The sequence below is a fragment of the Pipra filicauda genome, unplaced genomic scaffold, assembly GCF_003945595.2.
Source record: "Pipra filicauda isolate LSUMZ 115617 unplaced genomic scaffold, ASM394559v2 scaffold80_size11013439_pilon, whole genome shotgun sequence".
NCBI classification, from domain to species: Eukaryota; Metazoa; Chordata; class Aves; order Passeriformes; family Pipridae; genus Pipra; species Pipra filicauda.
The window spans coordinates 39,451-56,855 of record NW_024104987.1 but is presented as its reverse complement, the minus strand read 5'-3'; the positions used below and the strand labels follow the sequence as shown (position 1 = coordinate 56,855).

General features: G+C 55.2%; 1 long non-coding RNA gene across 4 annotated transcripts; it reads left to right on the top strand.

Moving 5' to 3' along the window:
- The first annotated feature begins 4,067 nt into the window (after positions 1–4,067).
- Positions 4,068–10,435, top strand: LOC113994284. Of its 4 annotated transcripts, none has more exons than XR_005566835.1 (4): positions 4,068–4,137; positions 7,931–8,013; positions 8,464–8,535; positions 8,991–9,759. It is a non-coding gene; the product is annotated as an uncharacterized LOC113994284 (long non-coding RNA). The 4 variants fall into 4 exon arrangements; XR_005566833.1 differs by lacking the exon at positions 4,068–4,137 and adding an exon at positions 5,697–5,738; XR_005566836.1 differs by lacking the exon at positions 4,068–4,137 and having other exon boundaries at positions 7,805–8,013; positions 8,991–9,120; positions 9,217–9,759.
- The last annotated feature ends 6,970 nt before the right edge of the window (positions 10,436–17,405 follow it).

The window sequence follows — 17,405 nt, the reverse complement described above, 5'->3', positions numbered from 1 at the left end:
AACTGAGGCCTCGGTGAGTGCTTTTTGTGTGACTGGACAGTGAAGCTGTGTGAATGACCTGGCTAGTGCTCGGTGTGGTCCTAATTAAAGTGTCTTTTACTCCGTGTTCCCAGGCTCCCTCCTTCCCTTCGGTCGCCGTGGGTGTGCCGGACGCCTCTGGCAGGGCTAACCCTGTGGCTTTTCTGTCCAACGTGCTGTGCTGTGTGTGCCTGCAGGTAAGAAAAGCTGGGAGTGCAGTCCTTCTGCTTTGCTTGCTGTGTCTCTTGGGTAGTGATTTTGGAGGGGAATCCCAGAGCGATTTGGTTTGAAGGGGACCTTCAAAGGCCAGCCTGCCTTCCGTGGGCAGGGACACCTTCCGCTCTCATCCCCGGCTGGATGCTCCCAGTCCCGTCCAGCCTGGCCTGGAACACTTGCAGGGATGGGGCAGGCTCAGCTTCCCTGTGCAGTGTGCTCTAATATCTCTCCACTGGCATCAGGAAAAATTTTGTCAGCGTGTTTTGTTCAACGATGGTAAGCAGGACCCGGGTGAAAATGACATTCTGTTAGGTGCAGAGGGAAATAATTCTCCTTTGAAGCCAAATGTATTCAGATTTGCACGAGTCTTGTCTGCCTTATGTTTGAATTGCTTTCTATTCTAGGCAGTTGTTTTAAATTAAACTTTTATTTTGTGTCTCCCCCCCAGTATCCTGTCCAAGACAAAGCTACCTTTCCTCGTGGGAATGGACCGGCCGGGCTTTGGCAATCTGGCCCCTCGAAAGCCTTAAGTGACCTCTTCCAACAGGGGAAGACTGAAGCAAGCGGTGCCAGAAAGAACTGGAGCTTCTGGAGAATAAAAGCTGGAAGCGTGCCCCCAAAAATCCCCCCGGGTGGTCAGTGGTCTGACTTGCACGGACCGGTGGCCTCGGCCAGGAGCGGTCCTGCGGGAAGCGCCTTTGCCCAGGCTGTAATTTTAATTTCCATTGGATGCTTGGCAAAGCCCCCCTGGGTGAGCCCCAGTGCCTGGCAGGAGCGGAGCGGGCTTCCAGGGAGGTATTCACCTGGTCAGCGTCAGGAGCCATCCTAACTGAGGCCTCGGTGAGTGCTTTTTGTGTGACTGGCCGGTGAAGCTGTCTGTGGGAATGACCCGGCTATTGCTCGGTGTGGTCCTAATTAAGGTGTCTTTTACTCCGTGTTCCCAGGCTCCCTCTTTTCCTTCGGTCGCCGTGGGTGTGCCGGACGCCTCTGGCAGGACTAACCCTGTGGCTTTTCTGTCCAACGTGCTGTGCTGTGTGTGCCTGCAGGTAAGAAAAGCGGGGAGTGCAGTCCCTCTGCTTTGATTGCTGTGTCTCTTGGGTAGTGATTTTGGAGGGGAATCCCAGAGCGATTTGGTTTGAAGGGGACCTTCAAAGGCCAGCCTGTCTTCCGTGGGCAGGGACACCTTCCACTGTCCCCGGTTGCTCCCAGTCCCGTCCAGCCTGGCCTGGAACACTTGCAGGGATGGGGCAGGCTCAGCTTCCCTGGGCAGTGTGCTCTAATATCTCTCCACTGGCATCCTGAAAAATGTTGTCAGCGTGTTTTGTTGGACGCCGGTAAGCAGGACCCGGGTGAAGAGGACATTCTCTGAGGTGCTGGGAGAAGGAGGACTCGTGCGGGCACCTCCAGAGACAGCGGGAACGGGAGCGTGCTGCGGAGAAGGAAAATTCCAGGGGGTGGGTGCCGAGAAATTTGTCCTTCCCTCGCCCTGTGCTCTGCACTCAGCAATGGGTCAAGTGCAGAAGTTTCCTGGGGACCCTGGAAAAGGATGCCGGGTCTGCTAAGAAAAGTGGGGCCAAAGGAGCAGGACCTGGGTCTGCGTGCGTGGGAGAAACAAGGGCCGGGTCATCCTCTGCCTCCGGGAGGGAGGGCAGCAGGAAAGGCCACGGACTAAAGCACTGAAGTGCCGTTCCCCAGGGAGCCCCTGCCCAGCACTGGACTTGCTTGTGCACTTGCTGTCCCTTTCCCAGCGGAGCCGAAGCGTCGGGTGCGGGTGCCGGGGGGATGGAGCTGCCAAGGACAAACTGGGAGGGTGTATGCGAGGGAAGGGGGGAGAAGGAGCTCTTGACGTGCTTTTTTTACTTCTTCATCCCACAGAATTGCCGCGAGAGGAAATACCTCAGAGGGGCTTCCCTCCAGGTAAGCCCTGAATATGCCAGGAGGTTTCAGCCGGGAGGAAAGGAGCTGTGGAAGAAAAGCAGCCTAAAAATAGCCAGCGGGGATCATCAGGTTTTCCAGCCAAGAAGCACAAGGAGAGAGATGAGGGAATCGGGTTCCAATTCCTAATGATTTGGTGGGTGCAGGAATGATTTGTGTGTGTTTTCCAGTCCCTTTTGATTCCTGGGATGATTTTAAAATGATGGCTTTAGCAATCAACTAAATCGGAGATGTTGTTTCTGAGAGGAAATGGTGCCAAATAAATGCAGAGTTTTGGGTCAGTTTTGGGGATGATTTGGGTCAGTTTTTGGGGTCAGTTTGGGGTCACTGTTTGGGGTGATTTGGGTCAGTTTTGGGTCAGCTTTTGGGATGATTGGGGTCAGTTTTGGGTCAGCTTTTGGGATGATTTGGGTCAGGTTTTGGGGTGAGTTTTGGGTCAGCTTTTGGGGTGATTTGGTTCGGTTTTGGGTCAATTTTTGGGGAGCACTGGGTGTTGCTGGGGGTTGTTGGGGAGCACTGGGTGTTTACTGGGGAGCACTGGGTGTTGCTGGGGGTTGTTGAGGAGCACTGGGTGTTACTGGGGTGCACTGGGGAGCACTGGGTGTTGCTGGGGGTTGTTGGGGAGCACTGGGTGTTACTGGGGAGCACTGGGAGAGAAAATGAAAAATAAAGAGAATAAAAAATAAACGAAATAAAAAAGGAAATATAAAAAACAAAATAAAATTAAAAAAAAAGGCAAAAAACCTAAAAAGGAAATAAAATGAAAATGAAATAAAAGAGAAAAAAAAAAAAAAAAAAAAGAAACCCCTTCTTGGGCACCCCGTTTCCTCTCCTCCCGGCCCCCGACCCGTAAATTGCGGGGTCATCACCCCTAAAATGTGAGACGGGGACCCCAAAATGCGGGTGGGGGAACCCCAGGGAGCCGAAAAAGCGGAGGGGGAGCCGCAGTAAGAAAGCGAAGCCGGGCGGTCGGGCGGCGGGGTGGGGGGGCAGGCAAGGTGGCGACGGCGGCGCGTGCGCAGTCGTTGGCAAGACGCCGGCGATCACGTGGTAAGTAAGGGCAGCCAGGAGAGGGACCGGCGACGCATGCGCAGTGGCTCTCGTGGCGGTGCAGCGCTCCCTGCTCGAGTTAAGGGCCGGTTCCGGCGGCAGGGCGGGACTCGCGGTCTCCCGTCTCTCCCGGGGTGTGTGTGGGGGGAATAACACGAAGATTTTTTGGGGCGAAAGCGCAGAAATTAGCGAGGAGGGACGCTAATTTGGGTAAACTCGGTCACCGGAAGTAGAGAGCGACCGGAAGTCCTCCAGAGCCCCGGCCCGGCAGTCCGCCAAGCCCACAGTAAAGATGGCGCCGCCGGGACCGGAACGACCACACCAAAGATGGCGGCCCCGGCCCGGAAGTCCGCCAAGCCCACAGTAAAGATGGCGCCGCCAGGACCGGAACGACCACACTAAAGATGGCGGCCCCGGCCCGGAAGTTCGCCCCGACGCCACACTCAAGATGGCGCCGCCACGACCGGAACTTAGCCGAGGCCACACTAAAGATGGCGGCGAGAGGCCCCCTCGCCTCAGAGAGGCGTCTATCCTGTTGCCTGACCTCCGCCGCGACCCGGACCCCCGCCCCGCGCCCGCAGCGCCGTCTCGCCGCGCCGCTTCCCGCTGTGGGGACGGGGCGGGGGGGTCGGCGGCGCCGGACGCGGGCGGCAGGTTCGCGGGCGGCGGCAGGCACCGGCGCGGGCAGACCCCTCTCGCGCCGCGGCGCGCGGCGCACGCGCGACGATCCCGGGCGGCCGCGGCGCGAACCCCGCCGCCCCGTTCCGTTCCGTTCCGCTCCGCTCCGTTCCGCTCCGCTCCCGGTCGGTCCCGCCGTGCCCCGGAGATGCTGTCGGGGCTGCGCCGCCGCCTTCCCCCCTCGGAAGCGACCCACGGCGGCAGATCCGACGTCGGGCTCTGCAGGAGATCGTCGCCGGGGTAAGCGGGGGCCCGGCGGGGGGGCGGCGGCCGCTCTTCTGCCTCTCCCGCGGCCATCGGGGCCTGCAGGCAGGGGAAGCGACGGGCAGCTTTCTCGCCTCTGCGGAGACACTCGCACCTGCGTGCCGCCGCTAGGAGAAGGGGCGGCGAGAGCGGCAGGGCCGGGCTCGGATGTGCCCTGGCATCGCCCACCCCCCCCGCGGGGAGGGTCTGTGCTGCCTCAGGGACAGAGGAAGCGGATCTTGCAGGACCCCTTTGTTCGCTCGTTGAGCTCGCAAGAGACACAAGGGGCATGAAATCCCAGGGCAGCTGCGCCTGCCGGAGGGGTTGCAGGGAGAAGCAGCTGGGGGGGGTGTCGTCCCGGGAGATCGTCCCCGGGGTAAGCTGGGAGCGGCGGGGCAGGGCGCGGCCGCTCTTCTGCCTCTCCCGCGGCCATCGGGGACTGCAGGCCGGGGAAGCGACAGGCAAGTTTCCCGCCTCTGCGGAGAAACTCGCACCTGCGTGCCGCCGCAGGGCCGGGTTCGGATGTGCCCTGGCATTGCACACGCACCACACCCCCCCGCGGGGAGGGTCTGCGCTGCCTCGGGGACCCTGTCTGTGCTGCCGGGAGAGAGAAATCCTTTGGGAAGCTGGGCTGGAAACAGCAACTCTGTGAACTGCTCAGCTTTTCCTAGGCAAGGGCAGGTTTTAGGGAAGAAAGGCCCGGACGCGCGAAAGGCGCCGCGGGTCTCGCCAAAGGGGGGGGTGAGGGGAAAAAAAGACCAAAGGCCTCGAGCTGAGTACATTCTACCGAGTTCTGCTTTTCTGGGATCGGTTTGGGAAAATCACGTGAAATTCTAAAAAGTTTCTCTCCGTGTTTTTCTAGTTGTTTTTTCAGCTTTGGTCTAAGTTTCGTGTAGAAAAGGGCATAGAATTATTAGAATAGAGAAACACGACTTTCTCGGGGAGAGATGGAAGAAAAGGCTGCTGATTCCAGTTCTACTTTTCTTGTCTTCCCTTAGACTGTCATTTTCTCTCCCCTGCTGTTCAAATAGACAGCAATTAATTGCTCTGCTGAAGAGTTTGCTGTACTAAGTGTCTGTCAAATTGATGCCTTCAACTCGAGACAGCACCTGCTCCTTAGTTACAAAAAGTTCCTCACAGGAAATTTTCAGGCGTGCCCATAAATCTCCTGGCTGTTTGTTTGGGAGAACAGGGTTTTCTCGTCTGTAACAGAATAGTCGTGGCATTTGCTATGGAATGCTGGTGGCAATCTAGTCAGAAGAGGACCCCGTGCTTCACTAATTTTGCCTTTTTGTTGTTGGGGGTGACTTCTTCCCAGGGATGTTCTTCTTGACCCCCCGGGGCAAACGGAGGTGTCAGCGTCAGGAGCCATCCTAACTGAGGCCCTGGTAGGTCAGTGCTTTTTGTGTGACTGGACGGTGAAGCTGTCTGTGGGAATGACCTGGCTAGTGCTCGGTGTAGTCCTAATTAAGGTGTCTTTTACTCCGTGTTCCCAGGCTCCCTCTTTTCCTTCGGTCGCCGTGGGTGTGCCGGACACCTCTGGCAGGACTAACCCTGTGGCTTTTCTGTCTAACGTGCTGTGCTGTGTGTGCCTGCAGGTAAGAAAAGCGGGGAGCGCAGTCCTTCTGCTTTGATCGCTGTGTCTCTTTGGTAGTGCTTTTGGAAGCGGCGCCCGCGCAGAGCGAGGCGTTGGCCGGGCCGGCGCCTGAAGCGCTCGGGGCCGCCGGGCAGGGCAGTGCCCGGCTGGTGGGTGCCTCGCAGAGAGAAGAGCCCGGCCCTGGGAAGGCAGGGGCCTGGGCTCAAGCTGCTCTGGACCGCTGTGGGGATGGGTTTGAAGTTTTGGGATCGCTTGTTTCTGTCCCTACCTTCCCACTGAAAACAATAACTTAAGAAGTCCTCCTCTGGACCGGTCCAGAGAAATTGTGGAGTCTCCATCCCTGGAGATGCTTAAAACACTTTTGCTCAGGCAAAGTCGTGAGCAACCTATTCTACCTAATCCCGCTTTTTGAGCAGGAGAGATTGGACTAGATGATCTCCAGAGGTATTGTCCAACCCCCACCATTCTGTCCTTCTGTAAAGGGGCTTTGCACTGCCCTTTGGAACTGTAATCTGTTGATGACCTGTGTTGAGGTCACACTGTAGCTTATTACACTGCAGCTTGTCACACTGAATGGCAGCCTGAATAATTTAATATTGAACTGTGATTAATCACAAGATGAAAGCTAAGATAGGCTGGTAAGAGGCAGTGTTCTTTGCTGCAGCATTTCCCACCTGAGGTAATTTTCCTTGTTCTGAAAGTGTCAAGTACAGTTGGGCAATGTACTACGTAGGAAGAAGGGAAAGAATCTCAAAAACAAATAAATGAACAAAAAACCCCTTTATATTTGCTTGTGCAAGAAGAAGATTGTTCTTCCACTCAGCCAGGTTTTGAGAGGACAAATTAATTGTTTCTCTGACAAAACTATACATTGGAGGCTGTTAATGATCCCATAGTCTGTGCTAAAGGTTTTAGCTGATTGTGTTTGTCATCAGCTTTTACTAAAGAAAAAGCAAGCCTTCTTGGCTGTGTGGATATCACAGGAACAAACTGATTCCATTCATGTAGATAATGATAACAGAGCCAAAACAAAAATATTGCAAGTGTCCTATGTGGACCAATATACAGAATTTCACAAGGGATTGTAGTGGTCCCATAGACAGAACTAACATACTTCCTGTTCCTTATTTGCTGATCAGGTCATATTTACCTGCCTGTCAGGACTGTTGGAGCACTGGATGGAGAGCAGGTCGTATGGAGAGGATTAGGGAGTAAAAGGCAGCTTGTACTGAAGTGCAGGGAAAGTATAAATATTGATATATATTGGCACAGTGCCTGGCCTTAATGCTTAAAATCCTTTGGAGAGCTGTCTGCATATTTACTGTATTAATGATCACATGCAAGGCTGTGTTGGGAAAGGTCTTCCATTTGGAAGTCAGTAGTTGAGACTGTCTTGCCTATGAAAAAGAGGGAGAATTTTCGTTAGAGGATGTAGGATTCTGGCTGGTAATAGTCTTAATTCAAGGTATTTTTAGAGAATTGATTTAATACAAGCAGAACAAATGGCCAGAAGTGTAATGAGAGACAAGTTGAAATTAGAAAGTAGATGTGCATTTTGAATGTATTGTCATAGCAACTGATTCAATTCTCCCTCTCTTGCTGTTCTGGGGACCTTTTAAATGTGCTTTGGCTAAATAAAAAGTATTAGACTATTTCAGAGCCAAAAGGTCAGTTCTTGTTGTCTCTTTTGCACTTTAATTCTAGTACACTGATACTTGCTAACCACTTATAACCCTAGATGCAGAATGAGAACTTGGGTTATTAACAATAAAGAAGTAAACAGCAGAAAGACTTGACCTTTCTTTTGAATTGCCCTGTGGTGTTAAAAAATACCAAACAAACCTCCTTCCCCAAAGAAACACCCCCCAAAATACCCCAACAACTCACCAAACAGAAAATCACCGACAACCAAAAAGCAGAAGTAACAAACATGAACAGCAGGTGGAGGAAGAGTTTGAAAGCGGGCTGGACAGAAGCAGAAGTGTTACTGCCCACTCTTAGGCCACCGTGCTGATTAAATGGGTGGTGTTAGGTTTAGATCAGTAGTTCGTTGTTGTTGGGTTTTTCGGTGGTGTTGATTTTTTTGTTGTCGTTGTGGGGGGTTGTTTGTTTGTTTGTTTTTATTTTGTTTTTTTTTCTGTATTAAAAATCTGGCTCAGTTACTCTCTACTTCTGGTGTGTTTTCTTTTCCAGGTGGTTGGTGTTTCTGCAGTGTTTGGCACAGGACTGGGGGAGATTTTTACCCAGCTTTCTAAAGCTGTAGATGAATAGGAGAGGTAAGGGGATAACTTCTGGTCTGTGACCCAGTGACCACTTCCTGAAGGTCCTGATTCATGAGTCTGCTCCTTTGATTTGAAGGAGTGCACAGCTGCCATAGCCAAGGTAGCTTAGGGTGTCCAGTATCAGCATAAAAAGCAGCAGTAAAAAGGAACTATTCAGAGATGAATTTTTGTGCTGTTCCGTGAAAAAGTAAATGCTGTCTGTGCCAGCAAGTCTGTGAAGTAATTTTTTTCTTGTAATTCCATACCAAGTTTTGAATTGTTGCTGTTTTAATGAAGTATGTTCATTGATTTTGCATCCATTGGTTTCAGAATCCAAATCTGGGGAAAAAAGGACTGTCTTTCTGAAATGTCTCTCAAACATGAAAGCCTAGAGAAAACTTTTTTTTTGAGTAAAAAGGAGCCTCCAGGATGATCCTTATGCAATACAAATCATGTGTTTTTCAGACTGAATGCACTCCCTTTATTCACCTTTTCGGAGAGTATCGTCCAGAATACGAGCGCCTGAGAAAAACACTGGTAAGTGTTTTTAGCTGTTTTACACCTGAACAGTGTACCTTGGGTCACTTTTAGGCACACAATTGCCTTTATGTTGAGAGGGTCTAACATTTCATTCACTAGTCATACTCACTGTGGGAAAACTCCTGTCCTGAAGGAGTCCACCATTTGCCTTTTTTTTCCTAGATGTGGTGGAGCATATCTTTACAAAAATAAAGATTTTGTAAAACAGATGTTGCTCACTGGTTTAGTGCTAATATTTGAGCTAATTGTGTGAAAATGATTGGGAAATAAGATTGTGTCTTCCATTCAGATGGATAGAGAGTTCTTAAAAATAAATTTCCAAAGGAATTTGTTGAGACTATCCCTGTATCTTCCTGCACCAGTGAAGAGTACTAGTTTGACTTAGTAAGAAAGACTGAATTGCAGTGCCAAAATCAGTAGCTCTGCTCACCTTGAGTTGTGGCTGTCCAAAGGACAGTTCTCTGCAGGCACAGCTACACAGAGTTTGGCTTCCCGGCGCTGCTGAAAACGTCCTAGAATCCCACCTGACTGGAGGTTGCTTTCCACGCTTAGTCAGAAGTTCTGTGAAACCTTAGTTGAAATGTAAGACCTGCATAGTGACTTCTGCTCTCTGACTGGGGGACAGGCTGCTGGGTTTGGGTGAGGTTTCTCTTCTCCTGATGTTTTAAATGTTCTCAGAATCCACAGGTAAATCTTTGTCTACGGGAGAAAGCTCAAAATAAACAAAAGAGAGAGCAGCTGGAACACTTGTGGAAGGACATGGGCAGCGTGTGTGTGCAGGGCAGCACAGTGGCAGGTACCTCCCCAGGAAGATAAAGTTTACTGCAGAAGTTTTCTGAAGAGTTTGCCTTGTGAAGTAGTACAGTGCTTCTTTGTCCTCACAGCAGAAGTGTGAAGGCAGCTCCATGTTAGAGGAGCGGGGCTTTAGTTCCTGTGGGGTTGGTCACACTCAGCTCTTCCTGTGTCAGTCACAGGTTTGGAAGAAACCCCGCTGTGTAGCTAAAGCAGTGGACCTACTAGAAATAATGAAATACTTTAGAAAAGGTGAAACAGTCAGATCAGAATATGAGAAAGCTCTGCTGTTGGCTGCACTGTTCCTTAGATGAGGCGAGTAGGTGCTGATGGAGTCTGTCCTGTGTCTGGGATCCACAAGCAGCTTTCTGTCCCCTTAGAGCAGGTGTTCATTGCTGGGTTTCTGTGCAGATAGAAACCTTACCTTTAGCAAGCTGGTTTGTGTACAGCTGTTTCTGTTCCCTTCAAGGACCTGATGCTTCTGCAATGGGTCCCTCTGAGCTAATACTAACACGAGGAACTCTCGATGAAGAGCAAGAAGAGAGGGAGAGTGACGCTGATGGCATTGACCATGAAGGTAAGGGAATGAGGTCTAAAAGCTGCCTCTCAAGAAATCCCCTCTATATTTCATGTCCTGGATGGACTGTAAGGAGAGCCTAGAAAACAAGCAAACATTCAGTCACCTGACGTGTCAGAATGTGTAGCAGAAGCTCAGCTGCAATGGTCAGTGCAGGGATATCACTCTGTAACCTTTGTGAAAGTTCAATTGTAAATTTTCTATTCAAGTAATTAATAGGTGTATAATACACATAGACCAGAGAACTCGTTAGGCTTGGGGCATGCAGTGACCTCTGAACCTGATTGATGCACAGATGTGTCCATCATCTTTTTGGCCTTACAGTTTCTGCCCCTGGCTCTCTTCCCTTTTCCTGTGACTGTGGTCTTGGAGCAATCTTCTAAGTTGTTACAGTGTGATTTTTCTCTTCTATAGCTCACAGACTTAATCTTCATTCTTTCCCTGTTCCACTGATGGGTAGGATCACTTATTTCCTTTGCCCTGTAATGTAGCTGAAGATGGAATAGACTTTCTATGTTGCTTTGGCTATCCTGATTCTAGCTTTTTTTCAGAAACACAAGAAGAACAAGTACTGAAATAGCGCTGAACTTCAGCAGCAGCGGGGACTGCGCAGGAGAAGGAGGGTGGGCAGCGGGCCTGGGGCAGGCAGGGGGATGGGGGTGGGGGCGGGCACTTAAAAGATTTCGGCCAGGGAGCTGATCTCAGCCAGCACCCAGTCGGGGCAGTCTGAGTCCCCGTAGAAGCAGAACTGCTGCGTGGGGAGAGGCGGTCAGAGGCGCACTGCCGCTCTGCGTCCTCCCCGCTCCCCGCCGCCGACTCCCGGCCCACCACGTCGCCGCTGCTCCCCGGTCCCCCATGCCGCACAGTCCGCCTTCGCGATCCGGAACCGCCCCGTGTGCCGGTGGGGGGCTCCCCGAGGGGCTCTGCAGGGGCCTTGGGGCCGGGACCCCGGGGGTGCAGCCCGACCAAGGGGCGGGGCAGGGGACGGGGTCCCGGGAGCGGGACCCGGGACGGCCACGGACCCGCGGGAAGGGCCCCTCCGACACGGCCCTCGTCCCTCCTCCTGACCACCCGAGCACCTCCCGCCACCCCGCGGGCTCCAAGCCCCGCCAATCCGGGCCCGAGGCAGCGTCTGGCCCGCCAATCCCGGCCCGCCTTTCTCGGCGCCGTCCAATCACAGCCCACCTTTTCAATCCGGCAGCGGTCCCGCAAGCTCTGCCCGCTCAGCCGCGGCGCGGCCCCTCCGCGCGGCACCGTCCCCCCGTTCCCCTCAGGCGCTGCTGGGACCACGGAAGGGCGGTGGGAGCTCCGCGGTCACGCCCCGTCCGGGAGCTCTCCCAGGAGAAGGAGAGGGAGGCGGGGAGCGGGCGGGAGGGGCTCCGGGAGCGGGGCCTGCGGGACCAGCGGGGTTCTCGGGAACGGGCGGGCGGGGATTGGCTGGGCTGGCACGGGGGGGCGGGGCTGTGCGGGCCGCGGGCTATAAATAGCGGGCGGGGGGAGCGGGGGGGGCAGTTCGGCGGCGGAGGTGGAAGCGGCGCTGGAGCTGCGGGAGCCGGGGCGAGATCGGCGGTGAGCTGGGGCGGGACTCCCGCGGCTGCCGCTCCCGACGTGCAGGTCCGATCCCGGCCCGCCACTCCCAGCCCGCTTTTCTCCGCTCCGTCCAATCGTAGCCCGCCCTTTCAATGGGGCCGCGGTCCCGTAAGCTGTGCCCGCTCAGCCGCGGCGCGGCGCCGCCCCCCTTCCCCACGTTCCCCTCAGGCGCTGTAGGTGCCGGCGCCTTTGCTTCCGGAGCCGCGCCTGCGCTGCCGCAGCCCCCGACAGGCCCTGTTGGGACCAGGGAGGGCGGGTGGCACAGCTCCGCGCTCACGTCCCGTCTGGGAGTTCTTCCGGGAGGCGGGGAGGGGGCGGGAGCGGCGGCGGCCCTTTCAACGGGGCCGCGGTCGAGCAAGCTCTGCCCGCTCAACCGCGGCGCGGAGCCGCCCCCCTCTCCACCTCGTCCCCCGCGTTCCCCTCAGGCGCCGGTCTCGGCGCCTTTGCTTCGGGATCCGGCGGAGCCGCGCCTGCGCTGCCGCGGTGCCCGCAGGCGCTGTTGAGAGGGCGGGTGGGAGGTCCGCGATCCCGTCCCGTCCCGGAGTTCTCCCGGGAGAAGGGGAGGGAGGCGGAGAGCGGGCGGGAGCGGAGCAGCCCCTGGGAGCGGGGCGTGAGGGGACAGCGGGGTTCTTGGGGACGGGCGGGGCGGGAACGGGCAGGCGGGGACGCTGCCGGACGCTGGGATTGGCTGGGCTGGCACGAGGGGGGCGGGGCTGTGCGGGCCGCGGGCTATAAACGGCGTGGGCGGGGGGCCCTGGGGGCAGTTGGGCGGCGGGGCTGGGGGCGGCGCTGGAGCTGCGGGAGCCGGTCCGGGATCGGCGCTGGAGCTGCCGGAGCCGGTCCGGGATCGGCGCGGCCGCTGAGCCAGGGTGGGACCCTCGCGGCTGCCGCTCCAGGGAGCGGTGGGGAGCCATGGGGCAGCACCCGCTCGGCTGCCGATCCAGGGGGAGCCGGGGTCGGTCCCCCACGGCTACCGAGGCAGGGCGTTGGGCAGGCGGTGTCCCGGGCAGCTGTGCCGCCCAGCTTTGGTCAGTGCTCAGTGGGGGAGCAGCCCATGCTCAGGGGTGCTGCCCCGAACCAGAAGGATGAGGATGCAACCTCTCAGTGGGGCTGGTATTGAAAGTATTGTTACAAAGAAAAGTAATAAAAGATGTTTCATTCTATTATAATTTTATTTTACTTTTATTTTCATCTTTGACTACTTGATTGTTTATTCTATTGTTTTGTTGCTGTTCCCGTTGAGATGGGTGGGACAGCTCTTAGAGATATTTAAGTGAACGACAAAGACTGATTTGTGACCTTGTCAACAGCCCCGGGCTGCAGAGATACCCAGGAGCAGATTTAGGCAGAGGCAGCAGAAAGCTGAGGCAGAGGCAGCAGAAAGCTGAGAACCTGGAGCTCAGGCAGCAGAACTGGTGGAGACATAAAGACGGTAGGACTGTGGGCAGAACAAGAGTGGGGCTGGATTAGGGAACATGGACCTGGCATAAGTACTGCAGGGATGGAGCTGGGATAAAAATAGTCAGGCCTGGCCTGGAATGTGGGCTTGGGAGCTGGGATGAAAAACTAAGACCTTTAACAAAAGAAAGATGCTAGGATTGGAACATGCAGCAGCTTTACCAGGAGCTGACAGCAGAGCTGGCAGAGAAATAAAGGTTGTGGGTCTGGGTATGGGATGGGGAGAGTGGTGCTCGGAAAGGGACTGTGGAGCATGGATAGAGACTGTGGCACTGCAGCAGAAATCACTGTAGGATTGAGACAGGGACTGGCACCGTCGCTGAAACATCTGTGTGTCTGTGGAATAGGGATTGATGGGCGGGAACATGGACTGGGGGGGAAGAGCTGAAATCAGTCTAGGGCAGGGATCTGGACTTTGGAGTTGGGATCGGGTTTGTGGGGCTGGAGGAGCACCTGCGGGACTGGGACTGGGAGTGTGAGGGTGGAGCTGGAAAGTCGCAGAGCTGGAGCCAAGCTGAAGATCCTGCAGTGAGAACCTGGAGCAGCTTCCCGTGGCGGCGCTGGCAAGATGCAGAGCTACTGCTGAGAGAGCAGAGCTGGCAGTGCAATAAAGCTTGTGGGTCTCGAGCTGAAATCACTGAGGGGTAGGGACAGGGTTTGGGCTTGGGACAGTAACCCTTGGGCAGGAATCATTGTGGGGAGGAGATAGGGCCTGTGGCACCGTCGCTGAAATCCCTGTGTGTCTGTGGAATTGGGATTATAATTGGGAATGTGGACTGAGAGGCTGGGGCTGAAATCAGCATAGTGCTAGGATTGCATCTGTGGAGCTGGGAGAGTGTCTGGAGCTCAGATAGGGCTTGTGGCACCATTGCTAAAATCCTGAGTGGCTGTGGAATAGGGATTAATGGGCAGGAATGTGGATTGGGTGGGTAGAGCTGAAGTCAGTCTAGGGCTGGGCTTGTGATTTTGGAATTGGGATCGGGTTTGTGGGGCTGGAGGAGCACCTGCGGGACTGGGACTGGGAGTGTGAGGGTGGAGCTGGAAAGTCGCAGAGCTGGAGCCAAGCTGAAGATCCTGCAGTGAGAACCTGGAGCAGCTTCCCGTGGCGGCGCTGGCAAGATGCAGAGCTACTGCTGAGAGAGCAGAGCTGGCAGTGCAATAAAGCTTGTGGGTCTCGAGCTGAAATCACTGAGGGGCTGGGATAGGGATGGGTTCTGGGCTTGGGACTGTAACACTTGGGCAGGAATCTGTGTGGGGAGGAGATAGGGCCTGTGGCACCGTCGCTGAAATCTCTATGCAGCTGGAAATGGGATTGTAAATTGGGAATGTGGACTGGGCGGGTAGAGCTGAAATCAGTCTAGGGCTGGGCTTGTGATTTTGGAATTGGGATAGGAATTTTGGGGCTGGAGGAGCACCTGGGGGACTGGGATTGGGAGTGTGAGGGTGGAGCTGGAAAGTCGCAGAGCTGGAGCCAAGCTGAAGATCCTGCAGTGAGAACCTGGAGCAGCTTCCCGTGGCGGCGCTGGCAAGATGCAGAGCTACTGCTGAGAGAGCAGAGCTGGCCGTGCAATAAAGCTTGTGGGTCTCGAGCTGAAATCACTGAGGGGCTGGGGTAGGGACAGGGTTTGGGCTTGGGACTGTAACACTTGGGGCAGTGATCAGAGCAATCACTGTGACATAGGGCCTGTGGCACCGTTGCTGCAATGGCTGTGTGTGTGATATAGGGATTGATGGGTGGGAACATGGATTGGGTGGGAGAGCTGAAATCAGTCTAGGGCTGGGCTTGTGTCTTTGGAATTGGGATAGGAATTTTGGGGCTGGAGGAGCACCTGGGGGACTGGGACTGGGAGTGTGAGGGTGGAGCTGGAAAGTCGCAGAGCTGGAGCCAAGCTGAAGATCCTGCAGTGAGAACCTGGAGCAGCTTCCCGTGGCGGCGCTGGCAAGATGCAGAGCTACTGCTGAGAGAGCAGAGCTGGCAGTGCAATAAAGCTTGTGGGTCTGGAGCTGAAATCACTGAGGGGCTGGGATTGGGATGGGTTCTGGGCTTGGGACTGTAACACTTGGGCAGGAATCCGTGTGGGGAGGAGATAGGTCCTGTGGCACCGTTGCTGAAATCTCTATGCAGCTGGAAATGGGATTGTAAATTGGGAATGTGGACTGAGAGGCTGGGGCTGACATCAGCATAATGCTAGGATTGCATCTGTGGAGCTGGGAGAGTGTCTGGAGCTCAGATAGGGCCTGTGGCACCATCGCTGAAATCCCGGAGTGGCTGTGGCATAGGGATTAATGGGCGGGAATGTGGATTGGGTGGGTAGAGCTGAAGTCAGTATAGTGCTGGGCTTGTGATTTTGGAATTGGGATCGGGTTTGTGGGGCTGGAGGAGCACCTGGGGGACTGGGACTGGGATTGGGAGGGTGGGGCTGGAAAGTCGCAGAGCTGGAGCCAAGCTGAAGATCCTACAGTGAGAACCTGGAGCAGCTTCCCGTGGCGGCGCTGGCAAGATGCAGAGCTACTGCTGAGAGAGCAGAGCTGGCAGTGCAATAAAGCTTGTGGGTCTGGAGCTGAAATCACTGAGGGGCTGGGGTAGGGACAGGGTTTGGGCTTGAGACTGTAACACTTGGGCAGGAATCCGTGTGGGGAGGAGATAGGTCCTGTGGCACCGTCGCTGAAATCCCTGTGTGGTTGGAATTGGGCTTGTAAATTGGGAATGCAGACTGGGAGGCTGGGCCTGAAGTCAGCATAGTGCTAGGATTGCATCTGTGGAGCTGGGAGAGTGTCTGGAGCTCGGATAGGGACTGGCACCGTTGCTTAAAAACCTGTGCAGCTGTGGACTAGTGATTGATGGGCAGGAATGTGGACTGGGCGAGGAGAGGTTAAATTAGTCTTGTGCTGGGTTTGTGAGTTTTGAATTGGGCTAGGGTTTGTGGGGCTGGAGGAGTAATTGGGCGACTGGGAATGGGAGTGTGAGGTTGGAGCTGGAAAGTCACAGAGATGGAGCCAAGATGAAGATCCTGCAAGATTTGGAGCTGCTACTGAGAGAGCAGAGCTGGCAGTGCAATAAAGCTTGTGGGTCTCAAGCTAAAATCACTAAGGGGCTGGGATAGAGCTGGGGGCTAGAATATGGACTGGATACTTTGGTCAGGGACTGTTGGTTTTGAGTAGAAATTACTGTGGGATTGGGATTGTATTTTTGTGCACTCTGGGGAGTCTAGTAATTCTATTGCAAGCCATTGGAGGGAACTGGGAGTACTGGGTAGAGTCAGGTGTTCTATGGGGAAGGCCCAGGTGTTAACAATGAGGGGGAGGAGGGGCCAGGGATTGGGCTGAGGCCCCTTGGCTGTTGTTCGGAGTCAGGGGCTGTACCAGGACTTCTTAGACCGTGACTCAGGTGAGTCTGTTTCAATTTCACCTTTACAGTCCCTTCCTACTGTCCCCAGTCCCTCCTGAGTCCTTCCCAGTTTCTCCCAAGTACCCCAAACCCCATCCCAGTGCAGTCAGTCCCCTCCCTGTTCCTTCCCCAGTGCCTCCACTCCTTCCCAATTGCTCCCACTGCAGCCCAGTCCCATCCCAGTCCATCCCTTGTAACCTCAGTCCAACCAAGCTCCCTGCGCAGTTCCCTCCAGAACCTCCCCAGAGCTCCCAGTCCTTCCCAAGTTGTTTCAAACCCATTGCAGTCCCACCCCAGTTCCCCCCCCAATGATCCCACTTGCTCCCAAGTGCCCTCAGTGCAGCCCAGTGCCAACCCAGTGCCCCTGGTACCTCCCCAGTGCCCTCAGAAGCATCCTAGTTCTCTCAGTCCCATCCAAGTACCTCCAGTCCTTCCCCACTGCATCGCAGTGCTCCCGGTCCATCCCAAGTGCATTAAACAGCCATCATCAGTGGCCCCAGTCCCTCCCCAGTCCCATCCAAGTCCCTCCTAAATGATTCCTAGTCCCTCCCCAGTGCTTCCAATCAAATCCCAGTCCCTCCCCAGTCCCTTCCCAGTACAACTGCATCCCATCCCAGTGACAGCAGTCCCATCCCAGTGGTCCCAGTCCCTCCCCAGAGATTCTCAGGCCCATCCCAGGCACGCTCTCCAGTCCCCTCCCCAGTCCTCTCACAGTCCCCTTGCAGTCCCTTCCCAGTCCTATCCCAGTCCCTGCAGTCCCTTTCCCAGTGCTCCCAGTCCCATCCCAGTTCCCTCCCCACTGACCTCAGTCCCATCCCAGTGCCTGTAGTCCCACTGTCCCCAATCCCTCCCCAATGACCCCTGTTCCATCCCACTTTCCCCAGTCCCTCCCCTGAGAATCCCAGTTGCACTCCAGTGCCCCCAGTGCCAGCCCAGTTCTCCCCAGTCCATCTCCAGTGCCCTCCGTCCCATCCCAGTCCCTCCCTACTACCCCCAGTCCCTCTCCAGTGCCCCTAGTCTCAGCCCAGTGCCTCTAGTCGCACCCAGTGCATCCAACCCCCG